At 40.8% G+C, this 16,763-nt stretch overlaps 1 protein-coding gene across 2 annotated transcripts in view; it reads right to left on the bottom strand.

Annotated features, from left to right (window-relative positions):
- The window catches only part of LOC127075384 (uncharacterized), a 33,885-nt gene that overhangs the window by 9,513 nt on the left and 7,609 nt on the right, over nt 1-16,763 (bottom strand). The window lies entirely within an intron of this gene.

The raw sequence follows: 16,763 nt of genomic DNA on the forward strand, positions 1-16,763 counted from the left end.
GCGTTTAAGAAGAAAGATGGGGAGGCACATGCTGTGCAATCCCATGCTAAACCAAGAAGACCCTCTGTCAAGAGGAAGCCGGCGCGTCATCAGCACCAGGTGGCTCATATAGCACCTGTCTTCAGAGATAATGCTCAGTATCAGCAGCCTAATCAGCATCAGCAACAACCTCAGTATCAACAGCAGCACCGTCCACAGCAACAGGCTTACCAGCCTCGTGGCAGTACCAGCAACCAAGCCAATCTGAAGTATGATAGGAAGAAGATCAGCTTCGATCCCATTCCTATGTCATATGCTGAAATATATCCTTCCTTATTGGAGAGGAAACTGGTTACTCCCAGGGATCCTCCGGCTATGCCTGCTAACCCGCAGTGGTGGTACAAGCCCGATCAATACTGTGTTTATCATTCCGGTGCTCCGGGACATAATATTGAGAACTGCTTTCCATTGAAAACTAAGGTTCAAGACCTTATGCGATGTGGTATTCTGAGCTTCGAGGACTCAGGCCCCAATGTTACAAAGAACCCATTGCCCGAGCATGGGAAACCAGTGAACATGGTCCAGGGGTGCCCTGGGAAGTATAAAGTCAAATATGTGAGTCATATTCGACAGTCATTGGTCGAGTTGAATCGTTTGCTGTGTCAGTACAGCCATATGGAGCATGACCATGACAGATGCCGCATTTGCTCCGTCAATAGACTGGGTTGTCGCCAAGTGCGAAGAGAGCTTCAAGAGTTGTTGGATGAAGGTACTATAGAGATTCTTCAGAACCGTAATATTGATGAAGATGAACCAGAAGTCAATGTTATTTCTCCTATGTTCAAGTTGCCTGAGCCTGTTGTCATCCGTTATGATGCTAGCAAGCCGAAGGTCTCTCCTTCTCTGATAATCAAGCCTGCAGGCCCTGTGCCTTATTCTTCGGATAAAGCAATTCCCTTCCGGTATAATCCCGTTGCTGTGGAAGATGGGAAAGAAGTGCCATTGCCTTCAACCTCCGTGGTTAATATTGCTGATGTGAGCGGGTTGACCCGGAGTGGTCGTGTGTTTTCTGCACCCCCAAAGCATCACATTGTTTCTGATTCTGCTGAGCGTCCAGTGGGGACTGCTGTAAGTGTTCAGAATTCGGCACCTTATGCCAAATCCTCCTCTGTACAAAAGACTCCTGTTTCTTCTGTTGGCCCGAGTGGCACTGTGAATGAAGAATGTGATGAGATGCTGAGGCTCATCAAGAAGAGTGAGTACAATGTTGTAGACCAGCTTCTACAAACGCCTTCCAAGATCTCCGTGTTATCTTTGTTGCTGAATTCAGAACCCCATAGGGAGGCTCTGCAGAAAGTTTTGGACCTGGCTTATGTTGATCACGACGTCACTATTGAACAGTTTGATAGTATCGTTGCAAACATCACTGCTTGCAACACTTTGAGCTTCTGTGACGCTGATCTCCCTGAGGAGGGAAGAGACCACAACTTGGCTTTACACATCTCTATGAACTGCAAGACCGACGCTATGTTCAACGTTCTAGTTGACACTGGGTCATCTCTTAATGTATTGCCCAAGACCACACTCTCTCGATTGTCATATCAGGGGCCTCCCATGAGGCAGAGTGGTGTTGTTGTGAAAGCTTTTGATGGGTCACGTAAGACCGTGATTGGGGAAGTTGATCTCCCAATCAAGATTGGACCTAGTGAGTTCCAAGTTACCTTCCAGGTTATGGATATCCACCCATCATATAGTTGTCTCCTTGGTAGACCATGGATTCACGAGGCTGGCACCGTGACATCCACCCTACACCAGAAGCTGAAATTCGTTAAGAATAAGAAACTGGTCGTGGTAGGGGGAGAAAAGGCTCTCCTGGTTAGCCACTTGTCTTCTTTCTCATATATTGATGCTGAGGATGAAGTTGGAACGCCGTTCCAAGCTTTGTCTATTGCTGAACCAATTGAGAAGAAGTCTCCTTCATTTGCTTCCTACCGTGATGCGAAACTGGCCATTGAATGTGGTGCAGTTGCTGGTTTGGGGAAGATGATTGAGCTTGAAGACAACAGATCCCGGGCTGGCATTGGCTATTCCTCTGGGGCATTTAACGAGCAAGGGATGTTCAAGAGTGGAGGTTTCATCCATGTTGATCAAGCTGAGGAAGCTGCTGCTATTCTGGAAGAGGATGCAGAGGATTTGAGCAACTTCATCATACCTGGTGGCGTCTGCCATAATTGGGTCGTTGTAGATGTTCCTACGGTCATTCATAAGTCAGCGTAATTTGTTCACTTTGTTCAAAAGCCTTCTCCCATGCCAAAAGGAGAAGTGATGACATTGTTGGCAGCATTTATACAATGATATTTCATTCAATTAATGCATTGTTAAACATTTGTTTTTCCATTTGTTTTCACTTTTTGCTTTTGCATGAAATCAGTGATCACAAAAAACCATAAAAAAACAAGAATAAAAGCAATCTGTTTCATCTGCATAATGGTTTGCTTGTTTAAAATTCTAAAGTTTTTCATTAACCAAAATCATTATGCAGGTTGATTCTAAAACCCATTGAACATAATGATCCAACGCCATCTCCCAATTTTGAATTCCCTGTATTTGAGGCAGAGGAAGATGATGTTGAAAAGATTCCTGATGAGATTACCCGTCTCCTTGAGCACGAGAAGAAAATCATTCAGCCGCATCTCGAGAATCTGGAAACAGTCAACTTGGGGTCTGAAGATTGTGTTCGCATGGTGAAGATTGGGGCACTTCTTGAAGAGTCTGTCAAGAAGGGGTTGATCAGTTTGCTACGAGAATATTCCGATATCTTTGCCTGGTCGTATGAAGACATGCCTGGTCTAGATACAGATATTGTGCAACATTTCCTGCCTTTGAAGCCTGAGTGCGTGCCTGTGAAGCAGAAGCTCAGAAGAACTCATCCAGATATGGCAGTGAAGATCAAAGAGGAAGTTCAGAAGCAAACTGATGCGGGGTTTCTGGTGACTTCTACATATCCTCTATGGGTGGCCAATATTGTGCCTGTGCCTAAGAAAGACGGAAAAGTCCGTATGTGTGTTGATTACCGTGATTTGAATAAAGCTAGTCCAAAAGATGATTTTCCTCTACCACACATTGACATGTTGGTAGACAATACAGCTAAATTCAAAGTCTTTTCCTTCATGGACGGATTTTCCGGATATAATCAAATCAAGATGGCACCCGAGGATATGGAGAAGACAACATTCATCACACCTTGGGGAACATTCTGTTATCGAGTGATGCCCTTCGGTTTGAAGAACGCCGGAGCCACGTATCAACGAGCTATGACTACCTTGTTTCATGATATGATGCACAAGGAGATAGAGGTCAACGTTGATGATATGATCGCTAAGTCCCGAACAGAAGTTGAACATGTTGAGCATTTGTTGAAGCTTTTTCAGCGTCTGAGGAAGTTCAGACTTCGCCTGAATCTGAACAAATGTACATTTGGAGTCCATTCTGGCAAGTTGTTGGGTTTTATCGTCAGCGAAAGAGGTATTGAGGTTGATCCTGCAAAGGTCAAAGCAATACAAGAGATGCCTGGGCCCAAAACTGAGAAGCAAGTCCGAGGTTTTCTTGGCCGCTTGAACTATATTTCCAGATTTATATCCCACATGACTGCCACATGTGCGCCGATATTCAAGCTCCTCCGGAAAGATCAGTCTCATGATTAGACCGAGGATTGCCAGAAAGCTTTCGACAGTATCAAAGAGTATCTGTCTGAACCTCCGATCTTGTCTCCGCCTGTAGAAGGAAGACCTCTGATCATGTATTTGACTGTTCTTGAAGACTCGATGGGTTGTGTACTCGGTCAACAAGATGAATCAGGGAAGAAAGAATCTGCTATCTACTACCTCAGTAAGAAGTTTACTGATTATGAGTCTCGATACTCTATGCTTGAGAAGACATGCTGTGTTTTGGCTTGGGCTGCTAAGCGTTTGCGCCAGTACATGATAAATCATACAACTTGGTTGATATCCAGAATGGATCCAATCAAGTATATTTTCGAGAAGCCTGCTCTAACTGGGAGGATTGCCCGTTGGCAGATGCTGTTATCTGAGTATGATATTGAGTATCGAGCTCAGAAAGCTATCAAAGGTAGTATCTTGGCTGACCATTTAGCGCACCAGCTGATTGAAGATCATTAGTCTGTTCAGTACGACTTCCCAGACGAGGAGATTCTGTATTTGAAAATGAAAGATTGTGATGAGCCTACACTTGATGAAGGTCCGGAACCTGGTTCCAGATGGACGATGGTGTTTGATGGCGCTGTGAATCAGTATGGAAATGGAATTGGGGCAGTAATCATTACTCCTTATGGCACGCATATTCCGTTTACAGCAAGGCTAACTTTCAAATGCACGAATAATATGGCTGAGTATGAGGCCTGTATTATGGGACTGGAAGAATGTATTGATTTGAGAATCAAACATCTTGATGTGTATGGTGATTCGGCCCTGGTTGTCAATCAGATCAAGGGTGAATGGGAGACGAATCAGCCAGGTCTCATTCCATATAGAGATTATGCGAGGAGGATTTCAACGTTCTTTACAGAAGTTGACTTTCATCATATTCCTCGAGAGGATAATCGGATGGTAGATGCTCTTGCTACGCTTGCTTCCATGATTGTGGTCAAGTTTTGGAATGAAGTTCCCAACATTACAGTGACGCGCTTGGATAGACCAGCTCACGTATTTGCAGTTGAAGAAGTGAATGATGACAAGCCTTGGTATTTTGACATCAAGAATTTCCTCCAGAACCAGGTCTACCCGCCTGGGGCATCTGTGAAAGACAGGAAAACTTTGAGAAGGTTGTCAGGCAGTTTCTACCTTAGTGGTGAAGTGCTGTATAAGAGAAATTTTGATATGGTTTTGCTCAGATGCGTGGATAGACACGAAGCAAACCTGTTGATGACTGAGGTCCATGAGGGTTCATTTGGTACTCATTCCAATGGACATGCCATGGCAAGAAAGATGTTGAGAGCAGGCTACTATTGGCTGACAATGGAGTCTGACTGCTGCAAATATGTGAAGAAATGCCACAAGTGTCAGATTTACGCGGATAAGATTCATATTCCTCCGACACTTCTGAATGTGATTTCATCACCATGGCCTTTCTCTATGTGGGGAATCGACATGATAGGCATGATTGAACCAAAAGCGTCCAATGGGCACAGGTTTATTCTCGTAGCAATTGATTACTTCACCAAATGGGTTGAAGCCGCTTCGTATGCGAATGTGACTAGGCAGGTGGTTGTGAAGTTTATCAAGAACCAGCTGATTTGCCGTTACGGTGTGCCAGATAAGATCATTACTGATAATGGTCTAATCTGAATAATAAGATGATGGATGAATTGTGCGCTGAGTTCAAGATTGCACACCATAATTCCTCTCCTTACAGACCGAAGATAAATGGGGCTGTTGAAGCTGCTAATAAGAATATCAAGAAGATTATCCAGAAGATGACAGTTACGTATAAAGATTGGCATGAGATGCTGCCATTTGCTTTGCATGGTTATCGTACATCTGTCCGCACTTCAACATGGGCAACCCCTTTCTCTCTTGTTTATGGCATGGAGGCTGTTCTCCCAGTAGAGGTGGAGATCCCATCAATGAGAGTCTTGATGGAAGCCAAGTTGACTGATGCTGAATGGATTCAGAGTCGTTATGACCATTTGAATTTGATTGAAGAGAAGCGATTGACTGCCATGTGCCATGGTCAGTTATATCAGCAGAGAATGAAGAAAGCATTTGATAAGAAGGTCAAACCTCGTGTGTTTCGAGAAGGTGACCTCGTGCTCAAGAAAGTCTTGTCTTTCGCGCCCGATTCCAGGGGCAAGTGGAGTCCAAACTATGAAGGTCCATATGTTGTTAAGAGAGCCTTTTCAGGCGGTGCTTTGATGCTTAAAACAATGGATGGGGAGGATTTCACTCGTCCTGTGAATTCAGATGCAGTCAAGAAATACTTTGCCTAAGAAAAAAGTATGCAAAACAAAAACAGAATAGCTCGCTAAGTTGAAAACCCGAAAGGGCGGCTTAGGCAAAAATGAGTGTCTCGGTGGAGAACCCGCAAGGGTGATCCAGGCAAAAATTAGAGACTTGAAAAGAATATTTGCATCCCTCTAGATTGAGTATCTCATCCTGGGGAAATCTAGGCAAAAATTAGGGATTTGGCAAGTAATTGCATCCTGACAAGACTTTCTGTTCTGCAACTGTCTTTTTGTCAGAGGTTCTTGATTCGTCGTCGACTGAAGCTTCGAATACATCGAAATTCAAATTGGTAGAGAAAGGATCATTATGTTCAATGTAGCCCTCTTCCAATATATATCACTGATTTCAAATTTGTACAGATCTATGGAGTCTTGCCATTTGCAGGCTACCATTCCATCAAATCAATTTGAGATTTTTATCCAATTATTTGCACTCTTATTTGTTTCAATTCAACAAATGTTTTGCATGATTTAATTGATAAAATGTCATTGTTTTAAACAAATAAATTTTTTCAAATTGTTGTTTTAAACAAAGTGAACATTCACAATGATGAAAGGATACTTAAGAATTTCTCAGTGCTCTCCCAAGGGTGGCATGATTTCCAGCAGGTAAGACATTTGTTCATATTCCTGGCATGGTTGTATCCTCTTTCTCCAGTGTTGTTGTTGAGGTTGTTGCCTAAGAAGAGTGTTGTTGAGACTTCGTTTTCTCTTCCAACAGTATTCTCTCCTCAGCATGGTTGCTTTCCTTTGGAAGATTCGGTAGTAGGTGGTTTGAGACCCCGGTACCCCATCACTCTCCTCAGTGCAGTCGCCAGCGGAGTTGTTGCTTCTCTCCCCAGTGCAGTCGCCAGCGGAGTTGTTGCTTCTCTCCTCAGCACTATCGCCAGGGTTGTTGATATGATATTTTGCATTTTTATGCTATATCTCTCCACCAGAGCGTTTAGCCCTTCAGCAGAGCAGTGATTATTTTCCTCCTCAGCAGTTGTTGGTTTCCTTGTGGGAAGGTATAGCATTTGGTGGTTGATCCCCAACTCTCCTCCTTATCCCCGGTGGATTCTTCAGTGGATTCCCCAGTTGATCTGCCAGTAGATTTGTGGTATGATGGATCATATATGTATGATTTCCCCAGGGTCCCCGCCAAAGTTGGTGTTTCCAACAGAATCAGGATCCCCGCCAGAGTTATTTTCCCCAGTAGGGTCGGTTGGTGATCTATCATCCTCAGATTTGGTTGATTTCCTGATTGCTTTTGATCCTCAGTAGAGTGGCTTATTGCAGAATCTACTTGTGTGATCTGTTTTTCCTTCAGTGGGTGTATCCTCGATGGAGTGGCTACTTGTGTTCTCCCCAGGTAGAGTTGCTTGTGCAGTAGACTCTACATGGATGATCTGTTCTCCCCCAGTGGGTTGTTCTCCAGCGGAGTTATGTGGAGTTGCTTTCATAGCAGTTCTCGCTTGTGCAATGAACTCTTGTTTTCCAGTTGATACTGAGAATCTCCCTGCAAATATCTCAGGATTTCTCCTTTTTCCCAACAGATTTGTCTTTGTGGCCGTTGTTGCCTGTTGTGACTTTCTGTTCGCCAGTTGGGTTGTTTGTTGATCCATCACTCAGAGATTTGGTGATATCTCTGATCTTTTTCCTCCCCGCAGATCTTTGCTTTTCGGCATGTAGATCTCCAGCAGATTGGCTTTCCGATTGGTTTTTCCTCTGGAAGTGTAGTACCGGGCGTTTGATTCCTGAACTTGTTTGTGTTAGATATGTCTGTTTTGTCAGCATTCATCAAACATAAATTATGCATATTCATGCATAACTGTCGACATTCAAATATTCATGTTGCATTTTTTGCCATATATCTCTTGTTTGTTGTTCCTTGCTATGGGTGATATAGATCTCCAATAGATCTTCCCAAGCAGATGTCGGGTGTTTAATCTCTCAATATAGAGTCAGCCCCATAAGCAGAAAGTGTCTGTCTTTCCTTCTGCAGTTCCCCACTGAGATATATCCTCGTGGATGACGGTTTCTTCCGTTTCCTCCCAACACATATATTGGGATGGATTTTCCTATTGAGTTATATCCTCATAGGACGAGTTTTGATTCAGTCTGTCTTTTCGGTTTGATTCCGAATTGGCTATTTGTCAGCTGTTTCTTGTGCTTCCCTGTGGAATAAATGAATGAATTGCCCAGTAACCGACAGTAATTCTTTTTATTCTCAGCAGAGTTTGGGCCTCTACCCTTATACCGGTAGCTGTAAGTCCTATGTTTCTTGCCTTCTTGGCGGAATTTGTGGTTATATACCTTTTATTCCTCAGCAAGAGTCGATTTGGTTTTCTACCCAGTAGTCGGTAGTTGTAAATCCTATTCCCCTGCTCTCCAGCAGTTGGTGGTTTGTTACAAACCCTATTTTGGTTCCCGTGTGGTTTTGTCATTCTTTCATTCCCCACGTGGAGTGTTGGTTTTCTACCCCGTATTCGGTAGATGTAAACCCTATCTTTTATCCTCATCAGAGTTGTTGGCTATTACCCAGTATTTGGTAATTGTAAGTCCTATCTCTTTTCCCCTAGCAGATGTAACCTTTGTGGTTCACTCTGGTTGATGGTGGGTTTTGTGGTCTTCTACCCAGTATTCGGTAGTTGTAAATCCTATGTTGTTGTGGTTTTATTCCCCAACGGAGTCTGTGCTTTTTGTGGATAGTTGCCGGATGCTAGCAACTCTATCCCCAGCCAGAGTTTTGGTATTCTACCCCGTATTCGGTAGTTGTAAACCCTAATTTCTCCTCTTTGCAGAGTTAACCTTGTTGTTCATCCTAACCGATGATGGTTACTCTTTGTGGTTATCTTCATCCGTTATTCGGTGTTGATATTCCTCCCTTGCTTCTGGATAATTGCCTTTTGCTAGCAATTGTATCCCCAGCAGTCTTCTGGATCATTGCCGTATGCTTGCAATTTTATCCCCTTTGAAGTCGCCAGCAAGTCCTTGTGGATAATTGCTGTTTATGCAATTCATCCCCGGTGAGTCTTTTTTCATGTACCTTTTTTGTTGGTAATGTTGTTGCTCCCTTTGATCGGTCATCTTTATATACCTAGTTTGGTATCCCGATGCCTTTCTTTTCGGTCGATTTATCCTTTATTAACCCAGTAACCGGTTGTGGATAATCTTCCATGCGAGTATGTTATCCACGTTCTGACGGTAATGGATAATATATCTCATGCACTCTTCAGTCGAAGCCTGTTGTGTTTCCTCAGTCGAGTAAGATTCGTGTTTTTCCTTTTTGTGGAATCGAATATTCTCTGTTTCTTGGATAATTGTCGGATGCTTGCAATTTATCCCCCGTGAGTTATCTTTCGTTTACCCTGTTTTTGGTATCGATTGTCTCTCTTTTTTGTTGGTCACCGGTTATATACCCTGTAACCGGTATCTCTGGTGTCTCTTCCTTTTCGAGTATATTATTCACGTTCTGACGGTAATGAATAATATATCTCTTTCACTCTTTGGTTGGAATCCTTTGTTGATCTTCCCCAGTAGAGTAAGATTCGTATTCTTTGTAGAATCGAATATCCATCCTCTCGGATGACGAGTGTCTTGGCATATATACCAATTCACGTTTTCGGTAGGTCACCTATTATATACCCAGTAACCGGTATCCCTGGTGTTTCCTTCCATGCGAGTATATTATCTACGTTCTGACGGTAATAGATAATATATCTCATGCGAGTATTCTATCCACGTTCTGACGGTAACGGATATTATATCTCATGCGCTCTTTGGGTTTGTGTCCCCAACTGAGTAAGATTCGTTTTCCTGTTGTGGATTCGAATGTCCATCCTGTAAGTCGATTTGCTTTTTCAAGCCCTCCTTTCGGATGATGAGTGTCTTGGCATATATACCAATTCACGCCTTGGTCGGTCACCTATTATATACCCAGTAACCGGTATCTCTGGTGTTCCTTCCTTTCTACTCCCTATTATGACTTTGGTCCCCTGTGGAGTCAGATCTTCCTGAGTTGATGTACCTTTTTCAGGTCTTTCTCAGATGTTTGGTTGATTGATATCTCTCACCCTTATATCGGTCTTAGATATTCATTCTTCCTGAGTTTGTTACCCTTATACCGGTAACACCTCATTCTTTGTTGTTTCCCCAGGAGAGTCTCTTTGTCAGACGTTCTCCAGTGGAGTTTCTTGTGGTGATTTTACCCCTTTTGTTGTATTGGCGTTTTGCCAATATATGCATTTTCCCCGGCAGGGAGGTTCTGTGTGAATCTTTCCCCAGTCCGAGTCCGGATTTTTATCCGAGGTATCCTTTGTGGATAGTTTGAGTCAGCTTGAGTCTTTCCAATAGATGTGTCTTCCTTTGGAATTCTTTCTTTTCCCAGTTTGAGTCCTCCATTTCCCAGTGAGGTCTCCAGTCCAGTCGTGTCTTGTTCACGCAGTGTCAGTTTTACCCTAATCCAGAGTCGTGTCCTGCTCACGCATTCTTTTTTCTTATCCCCATGAGAGTCCTGTTAGAGTCTCTGTTCCTGGTGAGTGTATTACTCCGATGGATCGTCTTTTCTTTGTGGACCCATATTCCCCACATAATTTTGTTGGTCTTTGCATGCATACATCTGCATCATGAGGTCTCTTAGGGACCAAAATTTGTCTCATTTCTGTTATTTAAGCCCATTCTACCACGTCGAGATGAAGATTTCTAAACTTCACTCCTCCGGCTAGAATGACCTTAAATAGGGGCATCTGTAAGACCCCAATTTTGTCCCTAAGATCCCTCATGGCATCATATCATATCATATCATTGCCTCAAGGATCATTGTGCACCTTGCTTCCCTCCTTGTGGGTGGGTCATCTTTTGAGTGTGATTCTTGATCACCAAGCATGTTTGACATATGTATATCATTGCTTTTCTCTTTATCACTAACCAAAAGTACAAAAATATGTCATCTAACCTTGTTACTTGCAGATGAAGCAACCACAGGTCAAGGCAGTCAAAGGCAGTCATTGAGCAATAGATGGTGGCCATTCTTGAGAATTTGGACACCATATTCATTCACAAGAGTGTATATGAGCTATGATATCATTTTGAATCAAAATCCCAAGTGGTAGAGGCTTGAATCTCATCAAGGCATTCTTCAGCCAACTGAAACCCTAGCCAGTCAACTGCCAGGTCAACTGTGGATTTTGGAGGTGGGAAGTGATTAGAAATACTTCATTCATGTTCAAACAAGTCTCATTTGACATTTCAAACATCAACATTGAAGAAAATAAAGTCAGGTCAAAACTTTCCAAAAATAGAAAGTGACCTATAATTCAAAATTGCCAAAAATGGAAAGGTTTTCATCTAACTTCAACTTCAAATTACATCACCAAGAAAGCTTCAAATGAAATTTTGTTGAACATGAAAGTTGTAGATGCTTCTCTCCCATTTCCAAAAAGTCCAAAATCATCCATTTCTCATGTGTGGTTAAGGAGATATGATCAAAACATGGCAAGGTGTACATGGAGATTCAAATGTGCATAACTTCTCAACCAAATGTCCAATTCAAGTGGTTCTTTTTGCTAAATTCTTCTCTTGACTTCTACTATCCAAATCATGCATTGCATTTCATGAATTATGATCACATGAATATTTGATATTTCACTTGATTTTTGGAGGGAATTTTCAAAGTTTAAAATTGGCCATTTGTTGGAACATTCTATCATTGCCAATAGCTCCAAAATGCATTTTTAAGTGAATTTGAACTCAATCACGTGCACTGTTCATCATGCACACCATGCATAAGGTGAATTTGCTAATTTGCATTTACACCTTCATTTTGCTAATTCCAGTTGTCATATGCTTAAACATGATTAGGGAAGTGATTAAGAAGAAGTATATATAGCAAACCCTAACAAATTTTCTGCTAACAACACTTCATTTTTCAGATCTAGATCTAGAATACAAAACTTTTCTCTCAAAATTTTCTTCCATTTTTCTTCATTTCCAATCCAATTTCTTGCTTAATTCTTGTTGTTGAGTTGTTCTTGAGCAGGATCCTCCACAAAATCAGTGGAATTCGTGCAAGGTGGAAGCATTTGAAGCATGGAAGCAACAATGGAAAATCAAAAATTCTGTGGAATCGTGCATAACTGAGCTGCAATTCTCCTTCCATTCATCTTCACAAGTGTTCTAGAGGAGAGTTTGAGCATTGCAAAGGCACAGATCCAGCTAAATCCAGTTCTGTTTCTACAAGAGGTTACAAATCAATTCTCATAATCTTGATTTTCATTGCCATAATGTGATAGATCTTTGAATGCTGAGTATTTTAGGCTTTGAATCACTGAAATCCGTGCCAAATTGAGTGAGATATGTTAGTTTGAATTTTTGATGATGATTCTTGTTTCATTTGATCCGCGCATGTATGTTGTTTCCTGGACGAAATTGTTGTTGATTATTGATGTATGATGTTTGAACTTTACAATGATATGCTCAATGTTAATTTCTGGACATGATGATTTTTTCTGGAAATTTGAGGATGAAGATCTTGAAGATCTTCATTGTGTTCATTCATGCCTGTGTTTTTCCTGCGAATTTTGTTATGACCTTCATACTGTTTCCTGCGGATTTAGCTGCATGTTCTTCATGATTACCTGCGGATTAAGGCATTGCATGAGTTTAGGGTTTTGGACAAAACGGTTGCGTTTCATATGCGCGCGCCTGGACTTTCAAATTTCGCTTAGGTTCGAATCCGGTCTCCAGCATAAATTCAAATTGCCTTGCATTATTTTCCATGTTCCCTCCATAATCATGTACATGATCCACATGCATTTTTTTTTATTTTTTCTTCATCTTATAAAATCCATATCTAATTGATAATTGCTTCAAAAAATATGAGGATTTTTGTGTTATGTCCCATTTTTTGTCTAGAATTTTATGATCATTTTTTCACAAATTGTGCTTGGCTGGTTTTTATTTTGCCCTAGGGTTTGTTAACATGTATGCCTTTTTGTACCTTGCTTTCCATATCTTTTGTGAAATGTTGAGTTTTAATCCAATGCCTATGAAATTTGACATGCTTAAACTAGACATCTTACTTGACGTTTTGGTGTTGAGTTTGCATTTTTACCATTTATGGTTTCTGTTTTATGATCATATTAAGGTAGGTGTGACAATTTGTGTCACACCTTTGCTTGTCCAACTTGATTAATTGATTTGCCATGCCAAATGAATTCCAATTGATGTGATTTTTTGTATGATGCTTCTTGTGGATGTTGTGAATGATCATGATTATTTATGGAATTTTTGGATTGGTTTCTGATTTGATTGAGATTTTTCTTTCTGGATTGCCATTTGTGAGCTTTTGAATTGCTTTGAACTTCAATGGATTGTGAAGTGCTTATGGTTTATCCAATGGATGTGAAATTTTACACATTTTTTCTAGACATATTGAAGATTGTTTTGGCTTTGATTTGAGGTTTTTACCATGTTTCATTTCTGTTTTAGGCTTGTGCTAAGTTGATGTGTCATTTTGTGTCATATTTGAGCTTGTTTTGATAGCCTTGCCTTATACAATTTGATTACCATGCCTAATCATGTCCAATTGCTCTAATTTTTGGTGTGTTGATCATGTTGTATGTTCTGTTCATCCATGAATTTTCTCAAGATTATTTGAACCATTTTTGAATTAATGTGCATTTGTTCATTCTGATGTCTCAATGTGCTCACAACTTGCATACCTTGCCATGATTGGTTTGTAAAATGAATTTGGTGAATGATATTGACATGGGACCTTTTGGATTGTGTTGTTAATTGATTGAGGTTGATTCATGTTAATTTTCAGGTTATGTTTTAAATTTTTTCTCCATCTTTGACCCTAGTGGTTTGCCTCTCATCTTTGAGCTTTGTTTTCAGGTTGAACATCCAAGTTATATGGTTCATGATGCTCCATCATTTGAGCATTTGATGTTTACCTTTGTCTACTAACATTGTGTGTTTTGTAGGGTTGTTAACTCATTTGAGCTTGACTTGTGGCTTATGCCTTTGCTTATTGGGTTTGACTGTTGATATTAACTGTTGGTTGTTTGTCTTTATAGTTGTACTGATTTGTTTGATGTTTCAACAGGTACATAAGTAGCTTAAGTTCATTGTGAACTTGCTTTTGCTTGGTTGCTTAACCACTTAGGTATAATTTCTCTTCTTCATGTAGTCTGGAAGACCTGTCCTGTTATGTGGGCAGGCACCTGTCTGAAGTCCTCCTTAAGAGGCAATGCTTGTGATTGTTTATTTTTTGTGCCAAGCAGGAAAAGTCCTCATATGAGGCAATTCGTAGATAAAAGAGATGTGTAGTCCATCTCCTACTATTCAGTGTGTCATCCCTTTGCTCACATAACATGTTGATGCATTGTGGATATTAACCCAAGATCTTATAGAGTCTACTTGTGGAGAAGAGTTCCAACTTTCTGAACTCCCACACCTTCTATTATTCAATGCTCTCCCTGACCAGGGATAAGAGCTATGAGGCACACCCCTCATCTCCATTTCATCTGCTTCACCTTAACTCTCAATGTTAAGGTTAAGAGCACAACTTACCCCATTCCAGTTGACTTTAAAGTCTAACCTTGCTTGAGCCTAATTGCTTGTATATAGTGTGTGCTAACTGACTTGTTTGTCTGATTACTTGATTCATCTGTGCATAGTTGCTTGAGTGTGCCTTAGTGCATTTATCATCATCATTTGTATATCATTTCATAAACTTTGCTTTATAGCATTTTTGCTTTGTCCATGGAGGAGACAAGCATAAGTCCATTACTTGGCAGTTGTTCCAATGATATGGTGTGAGACTAGTATAAGTCCATTGATTGGCATCTGGTATCATTGTTTTGTTTTAGGAGATTGGTGTAAATCCATTGATTGGTATCCGGTATCCATGTTTGTTTGTGAGATTGGTATAAGTCCATTGATTGGCATCCGGTATCATTGTTTTGTTTTAGGAGATTGGTGTAAATCCATTGATTGGTATCCGGTATCCATGTTTGTTTGTGAGATTGGTGTAAGTCCATTGATTGGCATCCGGTATCCATTTGCTTTTTTCATTTGCTTACTTGCATTGTTGCCTATTCCAAAGGACACACTTGAATCATCTACATATGATTTCAAGAGGTGAACATCTAAGAAGTTTTACTCCCTCACCCACCCACCTTTTGTTTCTTTAAACCTCCATTTGCATGCTAATCTCAACCTGAAAAATATTGTGCAAACATTTTCATTTCTTTTCAAATTAGAAACCTAGGCTTTAGGCCTTTGATTTTTCAAACTCCATTTCATAATACTTCTTTGAATTGAATTCTAATTATACTTTGACCATCTTTTGTGAATAAATCCTAATTGGTTAATCCAACTCATTCAATTGCTTTGTGGCTTTGTCCATTCTTGATAAGTTTTCATACATTAGCCATAGGTTTGATTTATCCTAGTTGGTTGATGTTAACCTCACCTTGGTCCTTAGTGATTGAATTGTAAGACTTCCTTGCTTATTATAGGGTTAACCCCTCACTAGCAAGTTGAAGCTTTTCTCACATGGTGGACTTGTTGTTTATATAAGGTTGAGTTTTCTCCCGTGGATAACGAAAGACCTTAGGGCTTTTGTTTAAAATGAACCCCACTCATACTTTTGGAAATCTTTTAGCCGAACTACGGTGTTTTGATCCTTACCTTCCATGGAAAGGTACGTAGGCAACGGGTTCATCCGTTCAAACACAAAAATAATAACTTGTATATTCTTTTCTTATCCCTTCAACCATGTTTGCACAATAAATATTTCATAACAAATAACATTTCGTACAACAAGTGTGAAAAGGGCTCCCTAGGAGTACCTAGGACGTTTTGGGTGCCTAACACCTTCCCATTGCGTAATTTACCCCTTACCCATATTCTCTGATCTTTTCATTAGTTTTCTATGTGTAAAACTTCTTAGGCTTTTGTTCGCTTTTTAGCCATTCCTTTGGATAAATAAAAGTGCGGTGGCGACTCGATTTCTTTGTATGCTTTGCTTTTGATTTAATCAATAAATCATAAAGTGACGAATACACTGCTACACCTTGTGTTCAATATAGACATAAGGGCAAAAGGGTAATTATACACATAAGTGTTATCACAGAAGGAATTGTCAGATCACATGACATTTTCGTGTCTTGGGTAGCAGTGATGTGTTGCTAGATACCGCTCACTGTTTATTATGTTAAATGCGTGATTTAATATAATTGCCAACGTCACGAAAACCTACAGGGTCACACACAAAGGACGGATTGATGAGAGATAGAGTAACTAAGGAATACCGTAAGGTACGGTGCCCTTAAGTGAATTATAGAACATCGTAAGGTATGGTGTACTTGAGTAGAATACGAAATATGGTAAGGTACCATAGGCTTAAGTGATTTTGGGCATATTATAAGATATGGGCCAAAATACACTTAAGTGGGCTTTTAGCTTGAAGCCCACACAAGTGGTTCTATAAATAGAACCCTTGTGCAGAAGCATTCATAGCGGTTGCATTATTTTCGTTTTCTCTCTCTCTCTCTCTCTCTCTCTCTCTCTCACTCAAGGCCTTCATTCGTACCAGCTAGCACTGAGATTGAAGGAATCCGTTCGTGTGGACTGAGTAGAGACGTTGTCATCGTTCAACGTTCGTGATCGCTTCGTGGATCAGCGCAAAGGTTTTGATCGTCACAAGAGATCTGCACCAAAGGTTTCAATCGTCACAAGAGGTAAATATTCTATCACTGATCATGACCATTCGTAA

Source organism: Lathyrus oleraceus, chromosome 4 (assembly GCF_024323335.1).
Source record: "Lathyrus oleraceus cultivar Zhongwan6 chromosome 4, CAAS_Psat_ZW6_1.0, whole genome shotgun sequence".
NCBI classification, from domain to species: Eukaryota; Viridiplantae; Streptophyta; class Magnoliopsida; order Fabales; family Fabaceae; genus Lathyrus; species Lathyrus oleraceus.